This window comes from Phyllobates terribilis, unplaced genomic scaffold, assembly GCF_046119375.1.
Source record: "Phyllobates terribilis strain yellow unplaced genomic scaffold, ASM4611937v1 Scaffold_598__1_contigs__length_993119, whole genome shotgun sequence".
In the NCBI taxonomy this organism is placed as follows: Eukaryota; Metazoa; Chordata; class Amphibia; order Anura; family Dendrobatidae; genus Phyllobates; species Phyllobates terribilis.
Genome location: NW_027363358.1, coordinates 793,373 through 815,387, shown reverse-complemented (window position 1 = coordinate 815,387; position 22,015 = coordinate 793,373). Strand labels below are relative to the sequence as shown.

Below are 22,015 nucleotides of genomic sequence, written 5' to 3'. Positions count from 1 at the left end.
AAGTTGTCATTATTCTTGAGCGCAAGTGCTCGCTACTTGAGTTTGCATCGGGTACTCAGGTATGTACCATGTACAGCGTGTGCTCGAGTGACATGCTCGAGTCCCTGCTCCGCATGTTTCACGGTTATTAGACACCCAAAAAATAACATGCGGGGATCGCTCGTGCATGGCAGGCAATCCCCGTAAAGTTTTTTGGCCGCGAAGCATATGGGGCAGAGACTCGAGCATGTCACTCAAATACCCACGATACTCAATGCATACCAGAGCACCCGATGCAAACTCAAGTAGCGAGCACTTGCTCTCAACATTAGTCGCCATATCGTCATCTTTTTTTTCTTACTTTTGAAAAAAATCCCAACCCCAGCCCTAACCCTAGCACAACCCTAGCCCCAGCACAACCCTAGCCCCAAACCCAGCCCTAACCCTAGCCCAATCCTAACCCAAGAGTTTATTTTTGACGCCGTTCCTTGTGCGGTATAAGTGATTAGACGACTTTATTCTTCGGGTCGGTGTGATTACAGCAATGCCAGAATCATATGGGGTTTTTATGACTGACAGCTGTCACACACTAAAAGACGCATTTTTTCTAAAATCTAGTTTTTGCATCGCCATATTTTGAGAGCTATAATTTTTCCAGATTTTGGCAGACAGTCATGTGACGGCTCGTTTTTTGTGGGATGACTTGACGTTGTTATTGGTGCCATTTTCAGGCACGTGACATTTTTTGATCGCTTTCTATTCCGATTTTTGGGAGGCAGAATAAACAAAAACCAACAATTCAGGAATTGTTTTTTTTTTTTTTTTTAATTCTGTTCCGCCTGTGGTAAAATTGATAAGGCAGCTTTATTCTTCGGGTCAGTACGTTTACAGCGGTACCACATTTGTATCATTTTTCTATGTTTTGGCGCTTATACACAATAAAAGCTATTTTATAGAAAAAAATATTTTTTAGTATCGCTTTATTCTGAGAGCTATAACTTTTTTATTTTTCGGCTGATGGAGCTGTATGGCGGCTTTTTTGAGGGACGAGATGACGTTTTCATCGGTATCATTTTTATTTATATTCGTCTTTTTGATCGCGTGTTATTCCACTTTTTATTTGGCGGTATGGTGATAAAGCATTGTTTTTTGCTTCGTTTTTTTTTTTTACCGTGTTCACTGAAGGGGTTAACTAGTGGGAAAGTTTTATAGGTCAGGTTTTTCCGGACGCGGCGATACCAAATATGTGTACTTTTATTGTTTTTTTTTTATTTTTTTTATAATAATATTTATTGATGGGTACATTATATTTTTATTTTTGGTGTATTATTTTTTTTATTTTTTTATAATATTTTTGCACATTTTTTTTTTTTTCCACTTTCACACAGTTTATACACTTTATTACTTTGTCCCACTCTGGGACTTTCACTTTTTTTTTTCTGATCGCCTGCATGGCACAGGAATGGAGCACCATCCCTATGCCATGAACGCTGTCAGAAGTGCACAGTGTGAAGATTGCTTGGAGATGCACTGCGCATGTCCAAGCAATCTTCCTGCTCTCTGGTGACCCGGATGTTGTCATGACGACATCGGGTCGTCATGGCAACACCCGGGAAGCCTTTGCAGACTGCGCTGGAAGCCGGAAGAGGAGGTGAGTATCGCCGATCACCTCCCCTTGCCCCCGCAATGCCGCGATCGACTTCGATCGCAGCATCGCGGGGGTTAATGTGCTGGGAGCGGTGCAGGACCGCTCCCTGCACATAGTACCGGGTGTCAGCTGTGACAATCAGCTGACACCCGGTGGCGATCGCGCCCGCACAGCCTGTGTGCGCGCGCGATCGCGATGACGTACTAATACGAGTCTGGCTCTTAAGTCCCAGGGCACAGACGCGTATTAGTACGTCAGATGTTATTAAGGGGTTAATGATGTTTGTGTGATTTTGTCATCAGCACATTCAACTTTGTACAGAACAAAGTATTCAATGAGAATATTTCATTCATTCAGATCTAGGATGTGTTATTTGAGTGTTCCCTTTATTTATTTGAGCAGTGTATATGAAGATGTATCAGGTACATGATGACTATGTACTAGTATATCACGTAGTGTCTTATTACGTTTAGCCATAATCAATGGACGATTTGATAGAAAAGGAAGTATTGTCTGATCCTGTTGGAGAATTAGCCAAAATTTGGAGATGATATTACTAATTTCCTTCCACCTCGAATGATAATTCGTGATGAATTGAACATGCCCATCAGATTCCTTTTTCTTTTTAGTAATGAGAAGATATTGTCTATTGGCGTGTTTGGCCCGATAGTAGGCCTGTTGAATAATTTCCATTTTGTACCACGTTGTAAGTATCTACTGGTCATATCACATGCCTATTCTTCAAAAGCTTTGTCTTGGTCACAAATACGATGTGCCCTAATAAATTGTCCGGACGGCATTGCCTGTATTACATGTGCCAGATGACTGATTTGGCATGCAAGAAAGCATTGGCACTAGTAATCTTGTGATAAATATTTGTATGCAACTGTCCATGGTCATCAACATGAATATCCAAATACGGAAAATCAATTTTCTTTTGATTAATATGATGGGTTAGCTTAATATTCAATGCATTGTCAATTAGATATTTTAAGAATTTTTCAAGTTCCTCATGGGAGCCCTGCAAAATAAACAACACATCGTCTATGAATCTCATCCAAGATATCACTGATCCCAATGACGTATGTTCAATGTTCTGGAATCGGATGTATTCACACTCCCAAAATCCCAAGGAGAGATTGGCGTAAGATGGGGCCCAAGCTGCGGTCATTGCCACCTCTTTCTTCTGTAGGTAGTATTGATCTTTGAACACAAAATTATTATATAACAAAATGTATTCTGTTATGAATCCGGGTGGTGGAACCTCTGTGCTGTGATGCAAGGAGGGATCAGAGGGGCGTAACTAAGTGCCTACCCGGACCGACCCTGGCCACACAGCGGCTTAGTCGACTCTGTGAACCAAGGAGGGACCGGGAAGGTGAACCAGGTGCCACTCTGGGACCGACCTTGTGAGAGCAGGCGACTCCCATGGGACTGATGGCTGAAGCTGAAAGGCACAGCGGATGAGCACGGCCAGTTGACAGGCGGGCACGGCTGATAGACAGGCTGGCGGGTACTGGGACCTTCAAGGTAGAGGTGAAGATGCTGGAGCTGTCCAAGGTAGAAGTGCTGAAACTGTTGTATCCAGAAGCACCAGAGCTGTCCACTAGCGTGGTGCTGAACCTGGATGGCACTGCCCTCCAACGTTGTGGTATTGAAGCAAATGTTACTATAACGTCCTGGTTACAAGCCGTCCACTGCTGTGGTGCTGAATCTAGACAGTTCTTCCCATATAAAAGCTGTCCACTGCTGTGGTGCTGAATCTAGACAGTACTGCCCAGATCAGAGCTGCCCACCGTTGTGGTGCTGAATCTAGGACTGTAGTGCCCAGAGGAGAGCTGCCAACCACTGTGGTGCTGAACCAGTACTATAGAAGGGAGAGAACACAGGAGCTCACCCCCGCTGCTGAGCAGAGATGCTAGATGTGCTGTAGCAGTCTTCAATTGTCCCTCAGCAGATAGCATCATGCTATGAATGGGATGTGCTCTGCTATATCCCTGCGGCTTGTAGATCAGGAACCAGGGCTTCAGTGTGCGTCACCTGAATGACAGCAGTCTGGCACCACCAATGCTGCTATGCGGGACATTGCGCCCTTTACTACTGCCTGCGATGTAAAACCCCTTCTGATTGGAGCCCATGGATCTGTGATTGGTTATTGAAGACACACCCTCGTACATGGTGGACTTGTCTGTTCCCTTTAAACATATGAGCGGTTCTCACATGTTGTGGCTGATGTCTAATAACATAAGTGCTATCCCCTCATTCTGTATCACTGCAGCTGTCATCTGATGGGCGGCTGATGTATTCCATCACTATAGTATGGGTGAGATCACAGCCATCTGTAGGAACAAAACACCATCTCATCCGTGTCATGTACAGAAGCATGTCACTATGCAAGTCGCCCCCGTACTCCTAAACATCAGCAATAAAGCAGGAAGGAGTGTGTCACTGAATGCAAGATGTGACGAGATAAAACCAACCTTGTAAGGCTACATGCGTAGTGGTCATAGCCACCTCCAGTTACTGTCACATAAAATTCCTGGTGCCACTGATAAAGGAGGGGAGATCTCCGTAATACGGTATCTGTGCACGTTTAGTCCACCAGTGTCTGGAAGGAACGTTGAGCTCAGCTATGCTGCTCATGAGAGCGCAGGGTCCTAATGTCCACCATTACCACTCCATTCTTAGTCTAATTTTACATATCATTTCATCAATGTGTTTCATCTGACATTAACCTTATTCATTATATTTTCAATTAAACACTTTATTAGTAATATGTAAAGATTTAAAAAAAGATAAGTATATGATAAACTATATGTCGGTCGCGAATAAATGTACTAATGAATTTACTCTGCATCTCAAGTGTCATATCTACAGTGCCAAAGGTTTTCTTTCTGGATCTTATTGATATTCCTTCTATGCACTACATCTTCTAATTAGGAGTGCGAAACTTCTAACGCTTTACACTATGATAAACTGATATATATAAGTACTCGTATATACACTATTTGGACAAAACTTATAACAGCGAAGTACTGATCATATAGTTAAGTGGCTTAGCAACGGTACAGGAGATAAGATGAGAATAATAGGTTTAGTCTTTAGGATAGGGTTAATGGATAGAGACTGCAAGATGTCGGTGAGTGACACGAAAGAGTGAGACGGACCCGTCCCATCGTGTGCGTAAGAAGGGCACGGTGGAAGAAAAAGAAACCATGCCCATTGCAGCAAGCCAAGGGAGAACGGGTGGAGACTCCCAGGAAACGGGCAGGTGAGCCAGAAGTGGCCTCCCCCAAGAATGGGCAGAGCAACGTAAGAGCACACCCATGGCAGAGTGGGCTGGGACCATTGTTGATGAGGAGGTAAAGTGGCAAGAGAAGATAGAGTGCTTCGGTTTACCTATTGAAAGTGATGGTCGGTGCCACGGCATTGTGCTCCGCGGTGTGCCCGGAAAGGTCAAGTGGAAAAGGAAGATGACGCAGCTGGAGCAAGAGATGCAGCTGGGTGAACTGTCATCAGTAGAGGCACCAACCAAGGTCCAGGGAAGGCCCAGGATCCAATGCCTGACCTCAAGACAAAGGTTCGCCCACAGTCCCCAAAACCAGAACCCGATTCCAAGGCGGAGGCAGCAGTGTCAGCGTGGCCAAGATCCTGCGACCAGGCAGGGTGACTGAAAGCTATGCTGGCAGCCCTGGTGGTAAGTACACCTCAGCGTCCTGGAGAGTTATCAGCCTGGGAACCAGCCCTCATTCCCTGGCCACAGCAGTACATGGAAGAGACACCAGCTCTGGACCCCGTTAAGGCCAGATGGGTGGTGAAGGTCATTGAGGTTAAGAAGGAGTGGGAGAAATGGGTGAGGGCCCAACTCGAGCACCCAGGAGGTGGTGAAGTTGACCCGCCCAGGGGGGATATAGGGGGAAACTTGGTACCCGGGCCTTTACCTTCTTTGTAGGATGTCACGGCAGTCGGCTCCCGGGCCCATCCTCTGGGGTCGCTCTTTAAAAGGGGGTTTGTTAACAGTTTGTCTCGTGACGCCACCTGTGTTTCCCGGTAATGAATACCGGCGCTGCTGCAGACCTCCGGGGGTGATGGGATGGCAGCTGGGATGTTTCTGCTCCCCACAGGCGGAGCGGGCCCCCGGGGCAGGGTAGTTGCAGATGGTAATGCTGGGCATTGTAGTGCAGGCGCGGTAGCATGATGGAAATAACTGACAGAGACAGTGGAGTGCAGTCATCCGAGTTTACTCACAGTTCTTTTTAGGTTCCTCGGGTACACTGTCCAGGTGTCAGACTCCCGCGTCGCACTGCGTTTGCCAGGCAGGGGCTCAGCACTCCTTCATTTAGATTAGAAGCACTTAACGGGACCCCCTTTCTTATGTTCCTTCCTTGACTGACTTCACGCGCTGGGTCTTCTCACTCCTGCCCTGCGCTCCCCACACACAGTCCCGATCGGGTGCTCTGAAGTCCCTTCTGGGCAACCTGGAGTTCCCGGACCTACTTGATGCCCTTCACGGCAGGGTGAGGCTGTGGCAACTGCACCATGGAAGTGCAGAAGCCTCCGGTTTTTCCAGCCGAGACGTGGAGTAACACGGCTGGTCCAGGGACCAGTTCCCTTCCTGCGGCCTGATCCCTCTGATTCTTGGCAGATTCGGGCGTATAGGTGCCGTCCTGCACTCACTGTACCCCCTGGGATCCCTTCTGTTCCCGGAGCATTCCTCCCTTGCTCCCACTCCTCTCCTGGGCCTCTCTCACTAGGCCCACAATGGAGCAGAGTTCCTGAAGAGACTCTGCTCCCCTCCTCTCCTTGCTACTCACTGGCTGAACTGCACTGCTCCAACTAAGATGGCTTCCTTTTTTATATCTATTCTCTAAGTGCTCCCCTGTCCTACGTCCTCCACCCACACCCACTACTGGTTCCCCCCACTCCAGCCAGGGACAGGGCAGCAAAAGAAGTGCATAATGCCCTTCCAACCGGCCTGGAGTAGTGCAGTGTTGAGTGCAGGTGTTGGGGTCCCCGGCAGTAATAATCTTTAATAATAATAATCTTTATTCCGCAGCGCTTTACATACATTATTGTCGCTGTCCCCATCGGGGCTCACAATCTAGATTCCCTATCAGTATGTCTTTGGAGTGTGGGAGGAAACCAGAGAACCCGGAGGAAACCCATGCAAACACGGGGAGAACATACAAACTCCTTGCAGATGTTGTCCTTGGTGGGATTTGAACCCAGGACCCCAGCGCTGCAAGGCTGCAGTGCTAACCACTGCACCACCGTGCCACCGGCAGTACTTCCGCCTTACCTGAGAGAAGGAGATGCCACACTTCTGGGTGAGGTGCAGTACCTCTGTGGCGACTGAACCCTCAGGGGTGCCACAAAGTCATTGACCAGATGACCAGATGTCACATCCAATATTTCAGCCCTCAGCGGGAAGCTCATGTCCAACAATGACTCCTCCACGGTTAGTACCACAGCCTCAGGCCTGACAGAGGCAGCGAGTATTGCGGCTGCAGTGTGCGTTTTCAAGGGCCCCCACTGTATATGCTGTGTGTTGTCTTCCAGGTTCCAGAATGGTCGAGGATGACCATGTCCAAAGAGGGAATGTAAGAGTGATGGACTGTTCTGCAGCATTCCTACCCTTGAAGGCAATAATCCCTTTATGTGTACAGTGCCATGCGGTTTTACGAGTAATGTAAATAGCGATGTGTTTCTCTTACAGTGGCATGTAAAAGTTTAGGCCCCTTGGTAAAAAATTATTGTTATTGTGAACAGTAAAGCAAGTTGAAGATGAAATGATCTCTATAAAAGGGCTAAAGTTAAAGATGACACATTTCCTTTGTATTTTAGGCAAGAAAAAATCTTGTAATTTTTTACATTTTAAAAATTACACAAAGGAAAATGGGCTGATGCAAAAGTTTGGGCACCCTTGGAGATTTGTGTGCTCAGAAAACTTTGACCAAGGTTTCAGACCTTAATTAGTCTGTTAGAGTGCGTGCACATGGTCAGTAAACACTGCGGATTGGATGCAGCACACTTGCGCTGCGTGCAATCTGCAGCGGCCAGATGTTACAGCATAGTGGATGGGATTTATACAAATCCCATGTCCACTGTGCGTCTCCGTGCTCCTGCAGCTCACCCGTGGAGACGGTCATGCAGTGCGTCTTCACAGACCGCAGCATGTCAATTTCTCTTGCAGAGACCCTAGTCTCCGCAAGAGAAATTATATCACTGTAATGTATAGGATGTGGTGAATCCGCATGGTTCATTGAACACATGCGGATTCACTTGCGTGCAACGCTTTGGACGCAGCATAAAGTATGCTGCGTTCAAAGAGCAGCCAACACCGACCATCTGCACATACCCTAAAGGTTATGGCTTGTTCACTATCATTAGGAAAGGCCAGGTGATACAAATTTCCCAACTTTATAAAAACCCAGCCTCCTCTAACCTTGTGCCAAAAAACAGCAGCCATGGGTTCTTCTAAGCAGCTGTCTTGCACTCTGAAAATGAAAATGGTGGAGGCCCACAAAGCAAGAGTAGGCTATAAGAAAATAGCAAAGCGTTTTCAAGTTGCAACCTTATTGACGGCATCGCTCGTCACTGCAGGAACGTCCTCAGGCTACTGTCAGTGAGTTCCAGCTGGCGTGCTGAGCAGTTGCATACTCATGCAACCGCTCAACACACCAATCCGATGTAGCAGATCTGGGGATCATTGTTCGACATCATCAGTATGGATTATCTGCGGACAGGTGAGGATTACTTTGTTTTTTTTATTTTTATGTGGATCTTAAGAAATGTGTAAAAGAGGGTCATTGAGTGTTTTGTTCAAACAAAGGTCTTTGCTCTGTGTGAGTTTTTTTACTTGAACTAATGGCGTTAGTAATCGGGATGTCTTATTCACGCCTCTCCATTACTAACCCCTGGGCTTGATGTCAGCAAACATCAAACAGCTGACATCAACCCCAAAACCATTACCCCACTTGCCAATGCACCAGGGCAAGTGGGAAGAGCCGAGAATAAGCACCAGAATTTCTGGGGTGGCTGAGGGCTCATGTTATTAGTCAGGGAGGAGGCCAATATCCATGGTCCCTTCCCAGCCTTTTAATATCAGCCTGCAGGTGTCTGTTTAACCTTTGCTGGTTATTAAAACTAGGTGGGACACCACATAATTTTTTGGGGGATACCCCCTTTTTAATACCATTAAAGGCTAAGCAGACAGCTGTGAGCTGTTATTAATAAGCTGGGAAGATCCATGAATAGCGGCCCCTTCCCAGATTGCCCACTGCTTTCCCTCAGCTGTTAAGAAAATTAAATGGACCCCATCCCATTTTTTCAAAAATAAACACCTAAATTTGTAAGGATGTAAAACAACGCCAAAATGTAGACTAAACTATATATGAATAGACAATATAAGGTCCTAAGTTCCTGGGCTAAGTCATCACTGCTATGGCCCTACTTATGTATTTGAAGTCCCCCTTTCTCAAAATCTTTCTAATAAATTTAATGTCCCCAAGATTATTGTGAAAATCATATACAGTGGGTAAGGAAAGTATTCCGACCCCTTTACATTTTTCACTCTTTGCTTCATTGCAGCCATTTGGTAAATTCTAAAAAGTTCATTTTTTTTCTCATTAAAGTACACTCTGCACCCCATCTTGACTGAAAAAAAAACAGAAATGTAGAAATCTTTGCAAATTTATTAATAAAGAAAAACTGAAATATCACATGGGCATAAGTATTCAGACACTTTGCTCAGTATTGAGTAAAAGCACCCTTTTGAGCTAGTACAGCCATGAGTCTTCTTGGGAATGATGCAACAAGTTTTTCACACCTGGATTTGGGGATCCTCTGCCATTCTTCCTTGCTGATCCTCTCCAGTTCCATCAGGTTGGATGCCGAACGTTGGTGGACAGCCATTTGCAGGTCTCTCCAGAGATGCTCAATTGGGTTTAGGTCAGGGCTCTGGCTGGGCCAGTCAAGAATGGTCACAGAGTTGTTCTGAAGCCACTCCTTTGTTATTTTAGCTTAGTGCTTAGGGTCATTGTCTTCTTGGAAGGTGAACATTCGGCCAAGTTTGAGGTCCAGAGCACTCTGGAAGAGATTTTCATCCAGGATATCTCTGTACTTGGCCGCATTCATGTTTCCTTCAATTGCAACCATCGTCCTTTCCCTGCAGCTGAAAAACACCCCCATAGTATGATGCTGCCACCACCATGTTTCACTGTTGGGATTGTATTGGGCAGGTGATGAGCAGTGCCTGGTTTTCTCCACACATACAGCTTAGAATTATCACCAAAAAGTTCTATCTTCGTCTCATCAGACCAGAGAATCTTATTTTTCTCATAGTCTGGGAGTCCTTCATGTGTTTTTGAGCAAACTCTATGTGGGCTTTTATATGTCTTGCACTGAGGAGAAGCTTCTGTCGGGCCACTCTGCCATAAAGGCCCGATTGGTGGAGGACTGCAGTGATAGTTGACTTTGTGCAACTTTATCTCATGTCCCTGCTGCATCTCTGGAGCTCAGCCACAGTGATCTTGGGGTTCTTCTTTACCTCTCTCACCAAGGCTTTTCTCCCACGATTGCTCAGTTTGGCTGGACGGCCAGGTCTAGGAAGACTTCTGGTGGTCCCAAACTTCTTCCATTTAAGGATTATGGAGCCCACTGTGCTCTTAGGAACCATGAGTAATGCAGAACTTCTTTTGTAACCTTGGCCAGATCTATGCCTTGCCACAATTCTGTCTCTGAGCTCCTTGGGCAGTTCCTTCGAGTTCATGATTCTCATTTGGACTGACATGCACTGTGAGCTGTGAGGTCTTATATAGACAGGTGTGTGCCTTTCCAAATCAAGTCCTACCAGTTTAATTAAACACAGCTGGACTCCAATTAAAGAGTAGAGCCATCTCAAGGAGGATCACAAGGAAATGGACAGCATGTGACTTAAATATGAGTGTCTGAGCAAAGGGTCAGAATACTTATGACCATGTGATATTTCAGTTTTTCTTTTTTAATAAGTTTGCAAAAATTTCTACATTTCTGTTTATTTCAGTCAAGATGGGGTGCAGAGTGCACTTTAGTGAGAAAAAAAATGAACTTTTTAGAATTTACCAAATGACTATGTTCAGCTGCCAACCCGGCCACATGGCAGAGATGCAGATACACCCCCTGCACGCTGTGTGGCTGAGTCTGCTGAAGTGACGTCACACAGCGAACCTGGAACTGATTCAGTCAGCCGGACAGGAGCCTGTGGATCGGAGACTTCAGTGGTCTCAGTCAGTATGAGGTCAGGAGGTCTGCAGTGAGGGGGAAGCGGGACTGTGCTCACCTTCTCATAAATCCACCCAGGATTCTATATTGTCCAATCAGAGGGCCAGCTGCTGGGGCTCCGTGTGAGTTATTGCAGGAGGCTGAACTTTCATGCAGATTAGGGTCCTCCTGTCAGTGCAAAAAGTTCAGTCTGGTGCAATAAATCACACTTAGTCCCAGCAGAGACCACAGACATCACAATACGAGACCCTGCACCGACTGATTACAGCTGAACCTACAGCACGTCATATTCTACTATATGGCCCCATATATAATATGTGAGGTCCTGTAGGCAGGTACAGGTGTGTTCAGTAATAATAATCTTTATTTTTATATAGCGCTAACATATTCCGCAGCGCTTTACATACATTATCGTCGCTGTCCCCATCGGGGCTCACAATCTAGATTCCCTATCAGTATGTCTTTGGAGTGTGGGAGGAAACTGGAGAACCCGGAGGAAACCCACGCAAACACGGGGAGAACATGCAAACTCCTTGCAGATGTTGTCCTTGGTGGGATTTGAACCCAGGACCCCAGCGCTGCAAGGCTGCAGTGCAGTGTATATCCCTGTACATAATATACCACATCTAGTATACAGATTAGCCTATCATCTACTGTGATACACACATCAGATGTTTTAAAAGAATACACATTACTATACAACATCAGATGTCTATAGTGACAGTATATTATATACTAGTCATGTATTCTAATATATATTGTATGCATGTGGTATACTGTGTGAACAGATGTTATGTACAGGTAATGTGTGTATAGTATATCTGAACTCTACCCATGTCTGGTATATATAATACTGTAACTACAAAGTTCAGCCCGCGGACTGAGACAGCCGAAGGGCTGAAAACTGTGGTGCACGGGCCACACCATACTCTCCCCTATCCCAATATCACTGCTATCTGCAGTGTGGTGAATACATTGGTGGAAGACGGAGCCACTGGCTCCTACTTCCACAGATCAGCTTTTGCGACTGATACAGCAAACATGATGACATCACGACATCACATCTGCTGTGTGGAGAGTCAGTGCACCGGAGAAAAGAACAGACCGCGGGGGAACGAGAGCGAGGTGAGTATGTCTTCTTTTTTTTTCGTATGTGCATGAAATGTGTGCCTGTATATAGGGGGCTATGTGAGGACTCATACTGTATATAGGAGGCTATGTGAGGGCTCATATAGTATATAGGAGGCTATGTGAGGGCTCATACTGTATATAGGGGGTTATGTGAGGGCTCATATAGTATATAGGAGGCTATGTGAGGGCTCATGTAGTATATAGGAGGCTATGTGAGGGCTCATATAGTATATAGGAGGCTATGTGAGGGCTCATATAGTATATAGGAGGCTATGTGAGGACTCATACTGTATATAGGAGGCTATGTGAGGGCTCATATAGTATATAGGAGGCTATGTGAGGGCTCATATAGTATATAGGAGGCTATGTGAGTGCTCATATAGTATATTGGAGGCTATGTGAGGGCTCATATAATATATAGGAGGATATGTGAGGGCTCACAATGTATATTGGAGGTTATGTGAGGCCTCACACTGTATATAAGAGGTTATGTGGGGCCTTAGACTGTATATAGAAGGCTATGAGGGAATCATACTGTATATAGGAGGCTATTTGAGGGCTCATATTGTATATGGAGAGACTATGTGGGGGCTCACACTGTATATAGAAAGCTATGCGGATCTCATAATGTATATAATAGGCCACGTGGGGTCTGACAATATATAGAGAGGCTATGTGAGGACTCACATTGTATAAAGGAGGCTATGTGGGACTCATACTGTACATAGGAGGCTATGTGGCGGCTAATAATATGTATACAGTAGAAGGCTATGTGGGGGCTCATACTGTATAAAGGAGGCTATGAGGACTCATACTGTACATAGGGGGCTCATACTATATATAGGAGGCTATATGCGGGCTCATACTGTACAAAGGAGGCTATGTGGCAGCTCATAATATGTATAGGAGGCTATGTGGGTCTCATACGGTATATAGGGGGCTATGTGGTGGCTAATACTGTATATAGGATGGAATATGAGGGCTCACACTGTATATAAGGGCTATGTGGTGGCTTACACTGTATATAGGGGCTATGTGGGGTGCATACTGTATGTAGGAATAATGTCTGTAATCTGCTGTGGAATTAATAGCACTATATACTATACTTTTCAGATTATAGTACGCACTTTTCTCCTCCAAAAATTTTTGGGAAAATGGGGGTACGTCTTATAATCTGAATGTAGTTTACTGGGGCATTTGGGAGCGGCATTTTAGGGTCGCTGCTGCAGGAAGCTGGTGACGGCAGGAGTGAGGCGATGCTGCAGGCCCCAGGCTGGGAAGGTGGGTGTCTGGCTGTGCGATGGGCTCTGTGCTTTCACAAAATGTCGGAGGAGCCCCCGCACTTTCCATGGTTTTCAATGCGGTGAACTTGGGGAAAAAAGGCCACCAGAGATGGTTGCGGATTGAGATCGTGACACCGAGATCTTGTCTCCCGAGGTCTCAACCTAAGCATGTGCCGCCTCCGGTGGCCATTTTCCCTAAGTCTACAGCATTGAAAACCACAGGAAGTACAGGGGGTCCGCCGGCATTTTTTGAAAGCACGGAACCCGGCTCATCGTCGAACATCCCCCTCCCAGCCTGGGGTCCACAGCATCACCCCACTCCTGCCGCTGCCAGCTTCCTGGAGCAGCGACTCTGCTCCACCACAGCAGCCCCCTTCCCTGGGTAATCTACCGTAAAAGCAGACTATAAGAAGCACCACCATTTTATTAAAAAACAATTTTTTCCTATTTTTCTCACCAAAATTTGGGGTGCGTCTTATGATACGGTGCATTTTATAATCTGCAAAATATGGTTAGTAAAATAAATAAATAAATAGGGAGCTGTGTGGGGGCTCATACTGTATACAGGGGGCTGTGTGTGCTCATATGGTATATAGGGGGGCTGTGTGTGTGCTCATATGGTATATAGGGGGGCTGTGTGTGTGCTCATATGGTATATAGGGGGGCTGTGTGTGTGCTCATATGGTATATAGGGGGGCTGTGTGTGGGCTCATACTGTATACAGGGGGCTGTGTGTGTGCTCATATGGTATATAGGGGGGCTGTGTGTGGGCTCATACTGTATACAGGGGGCTATGTGTGTGCTCATATGGTATATAGGGGGGCTGTGTGTGTGCTCATATGGTATATAGGGGGGCTGTGTGTGGGCTCATACTGTATACAGGGGGCTGTGTGTGTGCTCATATGGTATATAGGGGGGCTGTGTGTGGGCTCATACTGTATACAGGGGGCTATGTGTGGGCTCATACGGTATATAGGGGGGGCTGTGTGTGGGCTCATACGGTATATAGGGGGCTGTGTGTGTGCTCATATGGTATATAGGGGGATGTGTGTGTGCTCATATGGTATATAGGGGGCTGTGTGTGTGCTCATATGGTATATAGGGGGGCTGTGTGGGGGCTCATACTGTATACAGGGGGCTGTGTGTGTGCTCATATGGTATATAGGGGGGCTGTGTGGGGGCTCATACGGTATATAGGGGGATGTTGGCATACTTAATTCTGCTCAATATTAAGTGATATAAATATTATTTTATATTAATTGTAGTTAATATTAATATTGAGCAGAACTAATTTCAGCCTTTCAGCCTATTGGTTCAGGCCCCCACAACAGTTACGTTCTCTCATGTGGCCCCTCTGGAAAATGAATTGCCCACCCCTGATATATACCATCATTTATTATCCAGTATATAGCATCTGATGTCTGTATAACAGTATGTCCTATATCCCATCACATATTCTCCTGTATACTGGATGTCATATACTGTGCACAGACATCAGATGGTGCAGAGAAGAAGAAGTGACTGGTGTAATATCTAATGGCTGTACTCAAGGTGTAATGTGCACTAGTTACATATTAGCCTGTAGGTGGTATAATATATATACTATAGGCCCAGACATCCCGTATTATATACAGGATAATAGGAGGCGGGTATAATATCCAGAGCTAACAAGCCTCCCCTATTCCCTGGGCCTGTCCCGATTTGAGGGCTCAGTCCCGGCCCGGCTCAGCTCTTCTCCCGGCAGGGGCGCTGCTGGGCACTGGGCTTTTCCTCCAGACACGCAGGCTTTCCATGCTGTGTGTGACCCCTTGTAGCTCCGCCTCCCGCTCTCTGCTCCTCCCCGGCATCAGGGCAGAGGAATTCTACTGTGCAGAGACCGCGCAGCATGAGGAGGTGAGGGGTCAGGGGGCGGGGCCAAGTCTGCGGAGGACATGACAACAAGGTGCGGTCCTGAGGTGAGGGGGAGACCCGCAGCCTCTCCCATCTGTGGCTGCTGTTATTACAGGATGGGAGGGGGCTCATGCAATGTCACCAGCAGCTCTGCAGTCGGGACTAGGGGGGATGGGAAGGGGATTTAGGGACACTGCAGGGCTGACAGCTCTCCTGCGTACAGCCCATACTCTGCTGCTGATTGCTAACACCAGGCCCCACCACTGCCACTGGAGACATGATGGAGAAGAAGGGACTATATACATGTCATGTTGTGCCCGCTGTGTGTATGATGTGTGTGTGATGGTTGTGCCCGCTGTGTGTGATGTCTGTGTGATGGTTGTGCCCGCTGTGTGTATCATGTCTGTGTGATGGTTGTGCCCGCTGTGTGTATCATGTCTGTGTGATGGTTGTGCCCGCTGTGTGTATCATGTCTGTGTGATGGTTGTGCCCGCTGTGTGTATGATGTCTGTGTGATGGTTGTGCCCGCTGTGTGTATGATGTCTGTGTGATGGTTGTGCCCGCTGTGTGTATCATGTCTGTGTGATGGTTGTGCCCGCTGTGTGTATGATGTCTGTGTGATGGTTGTGCCCGCTGTGTGTATCATGTCTGTGTGATGGTTGTGCCCGCTGTGTGTATCATGTCTGTGTGATGGTTGTGCCCGCTGTGTGTATGATGTCTGTGTGATGGTTGTGCCCGCTGTGTGTATCATGTCTGTGTGATGGTTGTGCCCGCTGTGTGTATGATGTCTGTGTGATGGTTGTGCCCGCTGTTTGTATGATGTCTGTGTGATGGTTGTGCCCGCTGTGTGTATCATGTCTGTGTGATGGTTGTGCCCGCTGTGTGTGTGATGTCTGTGTGATGGTTGTGCCCGCTGTGTGTATGATGTCTGTGTGATGGTTGTGCCCGCTGTGTGTATGATGTCTGTGTGATGGTTGTGCCCGCTGTGTGTATCATGTCTGTGTGATGGTTGTGCCCGCTGTGTGTATCATGTCTGTGTGATGGTTGTGCCCGCTGTGTGTATCATGTCTGTGTGATGGTTGTGCCCGCTGTGTGTATGATGTCTGTGTGATGGTGGTGCCCGCTGTGTGTATGATGTCTGTGTGATTTTTAACATAGCGCTTTGAAATAGGCAGGGGTGGGAGATTAATTTTCCCAAGGGGCCACGTGAGAGACCGTGACTGTTGTGGAGCCCGAACCAATAGGTTCAAATTAATTCAGCTCAATATTAATATTATCATATTAATTATATATTTTTTGTATATTTATATTATCACTTAATATTGAGCAGATTTAAGTATGCTGACATCCCCCTATATACAGTATGAGCCGCCACACAACCCCGTACATACAGTATTAGCACACACCACCCCTACCTACGGTATGAGCCCTCGCATAGCCCCCAATATACAGTAAGAGCCACCACAAGAAAGCCAGATGTCGTATAATGAATCTACATAAAGATGAGAAAGTTCTGGCGGCTCCGACTGTGAATGAGGGAACAAAAAATAACCCTCAGGTCCCAACAAGAGGTGAGCAGGACTCACAGATGAGGCCGCACTGCCCCGGAAGATAAGAGACTCATGGCCTCCAGTCCAGCCGCCAGGTAGCACTGACCCGGACCCCCGACTGGAGGCCCCGGAATCCATCTGCTCATCTCTAGTCCCAGCTGCCCTGGATACAGTGGACAGTCCTGGATTTGGGTCTGGGCCTTGCAGTCTCGGCCGTCTGCTGAATTTCCCTCACTACCAGCGCCCCTCTGACAACTCCTCCTGCCGGGCGAGAAAGATAATGGTAAACGGGCGTGGATTGGGGTGTGACCAGGGGCGAGGCCAAAATTTGCCGCACATAGCCTCTTTCTGTCCCCCTTTCTGTTCTTCAAAAGTTGAGAGGTATGAATATGTGATGTCTGTATCCCAGTATATCGCTTACCATCACATATTATGCTGTATACTGGATGTGATGGACTTTGATACAGGCATCCAATGTTATACAGAGGATAATATGTCACTGGTGTAATATCTGATGTCTGTGCTCATAGTGTGGTATATAACTGTCACATGCTATTCTGTATGTAATATCTGATGTATGTAGTCATAATATATCTTATTCCAGTACAGATGAGCGAATTGATTCGCAGGACACTGGTCAAACAGTCCCGTCAGTAGTCTGTGGCCACCAGACCAGAGCCCCGCGAGCCTCCTCCCGCCTGCCGGCATCTCTGACTCCTCTTTTGATTATAGTCTTTGCATGATGTCATCTTTTTGGCGTGACACATACATGACCTTGTGCCTGGCTACAAATCAAAGGAAGAGAAAGAGAATGGTGTCAGGTAGGAGGCTGTCAGGGCTCCTATCCAGCAGCCACTGAATATTCATCTGACCATTGGATCAGGGTCCTGCAAATGAAGTTGCTCATCTCTATATATCAGTCATATATTCTCCTATGTATATTGTATTGTATGTGGTATAATATGTTCACTGTGTGCACAGACATCAGATGGGACACACATGATAATTAGTGACTCGTACATCATATACTATAATGTGGAGTTGACTTTTACATTGATGACTTGCTCGATCAAGTATGTAGGAAATAATACACAAAATAATAATTCATAGGTATCTATCTGGCAGACCTGTGCTTATGTGTGGCCACCTTTAGGCTGTGTGCCCACTATGCGTTTTTTAAGCGTTTCCACAACGGCAATTCCGCTGCAGAAACGCTTAAAAAACGCTTGGTAGAAGGTCTGCTATGTTCCCCAATGATAATCCGCATCTGCTGTGCACATGCTGCGGAAATTTCCGCTGCGGATTATCAATGCGGAAAAATCCGCCGCACTACCAATTATTTTGTGTAATCGCAGCGTTTTCGCCGCCATTGACTTGCATTGAATTGCATAATATCCACATGACTACATGTGCACATGCGGATATTTAGTGATTCAATGTGCGGATGGTACCCGGATTTGGAGAAGAAGAGACTCACCTCCAGACCGGGTACCATAGTACCTGTAAAAAAAAATAATTAAAATAAAAATTATACATTATACTTACCTTCTGATGGCCCCCGGTCTCCATAGCGATGCGTCCTGGCTTCCTGGCAGCTCATGATGGTCTAAAAGGACCTTCCATGACGTCATTTAGTCATGTGACAGGTCACGCGACCGCTGACGTCGGCGGTCGCTTGACCCGTCACATGACTAAATGACGTCATGGCAGGTCCTTTTACACAACCGTGAGACACCGGGAAGACCGGACGCACCGGATAAGGAGACCAGGGGCCGTCAGAAGGTAAGTATAATATTTATTTTTTACCATTCTTTTACGGTCACACTATATAAATCCATACCGGTTGCATGGATTTATATAGTGTGACTAAGTTCTCCAGCACTTTCCAAGTGATGCTAAAATCGCTTGCAAAGCGCTTGACAACCCGCATGCGGAAATGCATGTGAAGAGCGCTTCACTTCTGCTTGTCCCTGGCAGGAAAACTCATAGAATCCGCATGCGTTTTTTCTGCCAGGGAGATGCAGAAACGCTCTGGAAAAATTCTCAGCATTTCTGCATTGTGGGCACTTAGCCTTACTCTGTTTAGGAGTGTAGAAAAGCACAGCGTACCTTGGATTACTTGCATTACACCTCTAACAACCTAAATCCGTGTTGTAGTGGTCAGACATTGTACATATTATGCTTATGTATTACCAGTTTTAAATGCTCACCTGAACTGGACCAAGTGCTGTCATTTTTCTCCACGGGCAGCACTTAGACAATACGTTTGTGTGAATATAGCCTATGAAGCAGCTGGTAATAAACATGTTGAAGGGGTTTTCTGTGAACAAAAGTATATTTTAATCAATAGATCTTGGAATAATAATAACTTCCACAATTGGATGTGTTTAAATAAAATGTCCCTGTGCTGAGATAATGTTATAAATGTGCCCCTGCTGTGTACTGTGTAATGGCTGTGTCTGACTGTGCAGGAACATGGTCTGATCATACCACAGCTACTGGGCAGGGGGGGAAGCAAAAGAGTATATAGCATCGATTAAATCACTGCACACTCTAGTTTCAAGATGCAAACGATGGGTCAAAACGTTCATTTACTGTTGCATTATTCCCCGCACCTTAAATGTGTCTTATTGCATGTCTTCAAATAGACTTTAGTTTGCGTCATGAAACTAGAATGTGCGGTGATTTAATCTACGCCGATTCTGGGGATTCCACATCCCGTGTACCTGCACCTTGACCTACAGACTGTGTGCACGCTAATCATCTATATTTAAAGAGAGTATATATACATTACAGCAGGGGATCACAGCTGAGTCTTTCTTTGAGCTAAAATATTGTTTAAAAACAGGCATTGAAATGTTTTACTCACAAAAAGAATCCTCTGTGATCCCCTGCTATCCTGCCTGTATCCTCTTTTTCTCCCCCCCTGCCCAGGAGATGTGGTATGATCAGAACATGTTCCTGCACGGTCAGACACAGCCATTACACAGTACACAGCAGGGGCACATTTATAAGATTATCTCAGCACAGGAACATTATTATATCACATCCAATTGTGGAAATTATTATTACTCCAAGATCTATTGATTAAAATATACTATTGTTTGTGGGAAAACGACCTTTAAGGATGGGCCGCTACTCATGGACCACTGCTGTGTGCTTGCCCCCAGGCTAAAATTTGCCAGCCAGCCCCTGCTAGCAGTGATATTAGAATACACGCTATACATGTTATTACATACAGCATCCTTTACCTATAAAAATTGTATATAATCTCTTCCACTTTTCTTTCCAGTGGGTGTAGTGACAAGATTATGGAGCAGTTGCCGGGACCAGTGCCGCCGCGAGCGACAACAGGGTAGGAAGAGTGGTGATGTGGCTCTTAAAAAGAAAGGCCATACCTATATTATGACCGGCTCCAGTTTTTGACCCTAGTCCTAGATTTTCACCCGTAAGTGGCTATCTTTTTCAGTTTTATTTGTTGTAATGGTTTGATTATTATCTTGCATATTAAAAATGCTTTTTTCTCTGTCATCCCTGACCTTACAGATCTGACTGGACCAAAAAGGGAAATACCTGTAGCCCGGAGGTGCTGGAAGCCAGAGAGGAATCTGAAATGGAGGCCGGAGCTGGGGGCCAGAAAGAAGAAGAGCCTGCGGAGAGCACCAGTACACCACAGCCCCTCGACACCTCCCCTCATGCACCAATAAGCCAGCATCGCTACCGCCCCACCATCACGGCATCCACCTCCAGTGCCAGCATCTTGGCAGCCACCTCCATTACCAGCATCACGGCAGCCAACAACCCCCTCACCAGCATGTCTCTTGCCCCAATCACCCTTGTCTTGTTGGCATGATGGCCAAAACACAGAAGACCAGGCCAGACAAAGATCTGAGATACAGGATTTGTGTGCTGAGATGCCGCCACAGTCACTGAAAGGTGTTACATAGATGCGTATTATATGGACGCTATATGGATGGCATAAGCATGGTCCGTTTGCTGTGCTTTTTTTTTCTCGCACACATTGACTTGCATTGGCGAGTCTCGTCTGATATATGCAGCCACTTGCAGCATGCTGTGATTTTTTTGTCTCCGTTCGATCCGAGCTGGGAAAAAAAAAATCACAGATGAACACATAATCATTCAATAACAGGAGTCAGAGTGCAATCCAATTTTTTTTTATCAGATTGCACTCGTGTGATTTAAACGCAGATGAGTATGAGCCCTTAGACTCAGCCAAAAGATTGTAGACATAGAGTATATCTTATTGCTCTAATAGGCATCTAGTCATTCAACAGAGGCCATTAACTATATATTCTACATGCAGGGCTTGTGAATTGTCCATTATTAAAATAAACAGTATATAAAAAGCAGTGCAGGAGGCAGCAGTGAAGGACATGACAAATATTAATAACAATATGTAAAATAATCACAGGCTGCAATTACCCACCATATTTTTTCTTAAACCATGAAATCAACTTTTTCTTGCGGTTGTAAATTTGAAATGACAGTGATAGCTATTATGACATCACAAGGCACATGACATCATAGACATCACAATTGGAATAGAATGTATAAATTTCTACACTGCTGCCATCTTGTGTCACTATAACCTGACAGCTGAGAGAGAACGAGTCCAGGTAAGTAGCTCTTTACTTTTAAGCTTTGGTATACTTATAATGTATCCACCGGATTTATCATGGATTGCCGGAAACACTCTGTAATAAGACATTTTCAGGACAACCCCTTGTCTAAATGAGAAATTGCTGACGATAGGTGGGTGGGGGAGGTCAAGTTGGGACATCTTTATGGGGCTCCATTTTTGGGTAGTTTTGCCATTTATGTGGACAAATTATTTTATTATCATTCTCTGTTCTCAGATCTTTGGTTCCTATTGAATTAGGGGCTGACATTGGAGTTGTAGTTTAACCCCTTTAAAGCTCAAGACGTACTAATACGTATCTGTGCCATGGGACTTAAGAGCCTGATACGTATTAGTACGTCTTTGCGATCGCGCCCGCACACAGGTTGTGCGGGCGCGATCGCTGCCGGGTGTCAGCCGATTGTCGCAGCTGAGTCGATCGCAGCATTGCGGGGGCAAGGGGAGGTGATAGGGATACTCACCTCTCCTGCCGGCGTCCAGCGATGTCTGCCGCGGCTTCCTGGATGTTGCCATGACGACCCGATGTCGTCATGACAACATCTGGGTCACCAGACAGCAGGAAGATATTTTGGCATGCGCAGTGCATGACCAAAGTATCTTCTGCATTTGCAGC

The 22,015-nt window shown here is 46.0% G+C and overlaps 1 long non-coding RNA gene across 1 annotated transcript; it reads left to right on the top strand.

Annotated features, from left to right (window-relative positions):
• Positions 1-15,183: 15,183 nt before the first annotated feature.
• On the top strand, positions 15,184-20,614 carry LOC141233435 (uncharacterized). The gene is made up of 3 exons (XR_012299527.1): positions 15,184-15,257; positions 20,035-20,190; positions 20,289-20,614. It is a non-coding gene; the product is annotated as an uncharacterized lncRNA (long non-coding RNA).
• The last annotated feature ends 1,401 nt before the right edge of the window (positions 20,615-22,015 follow it).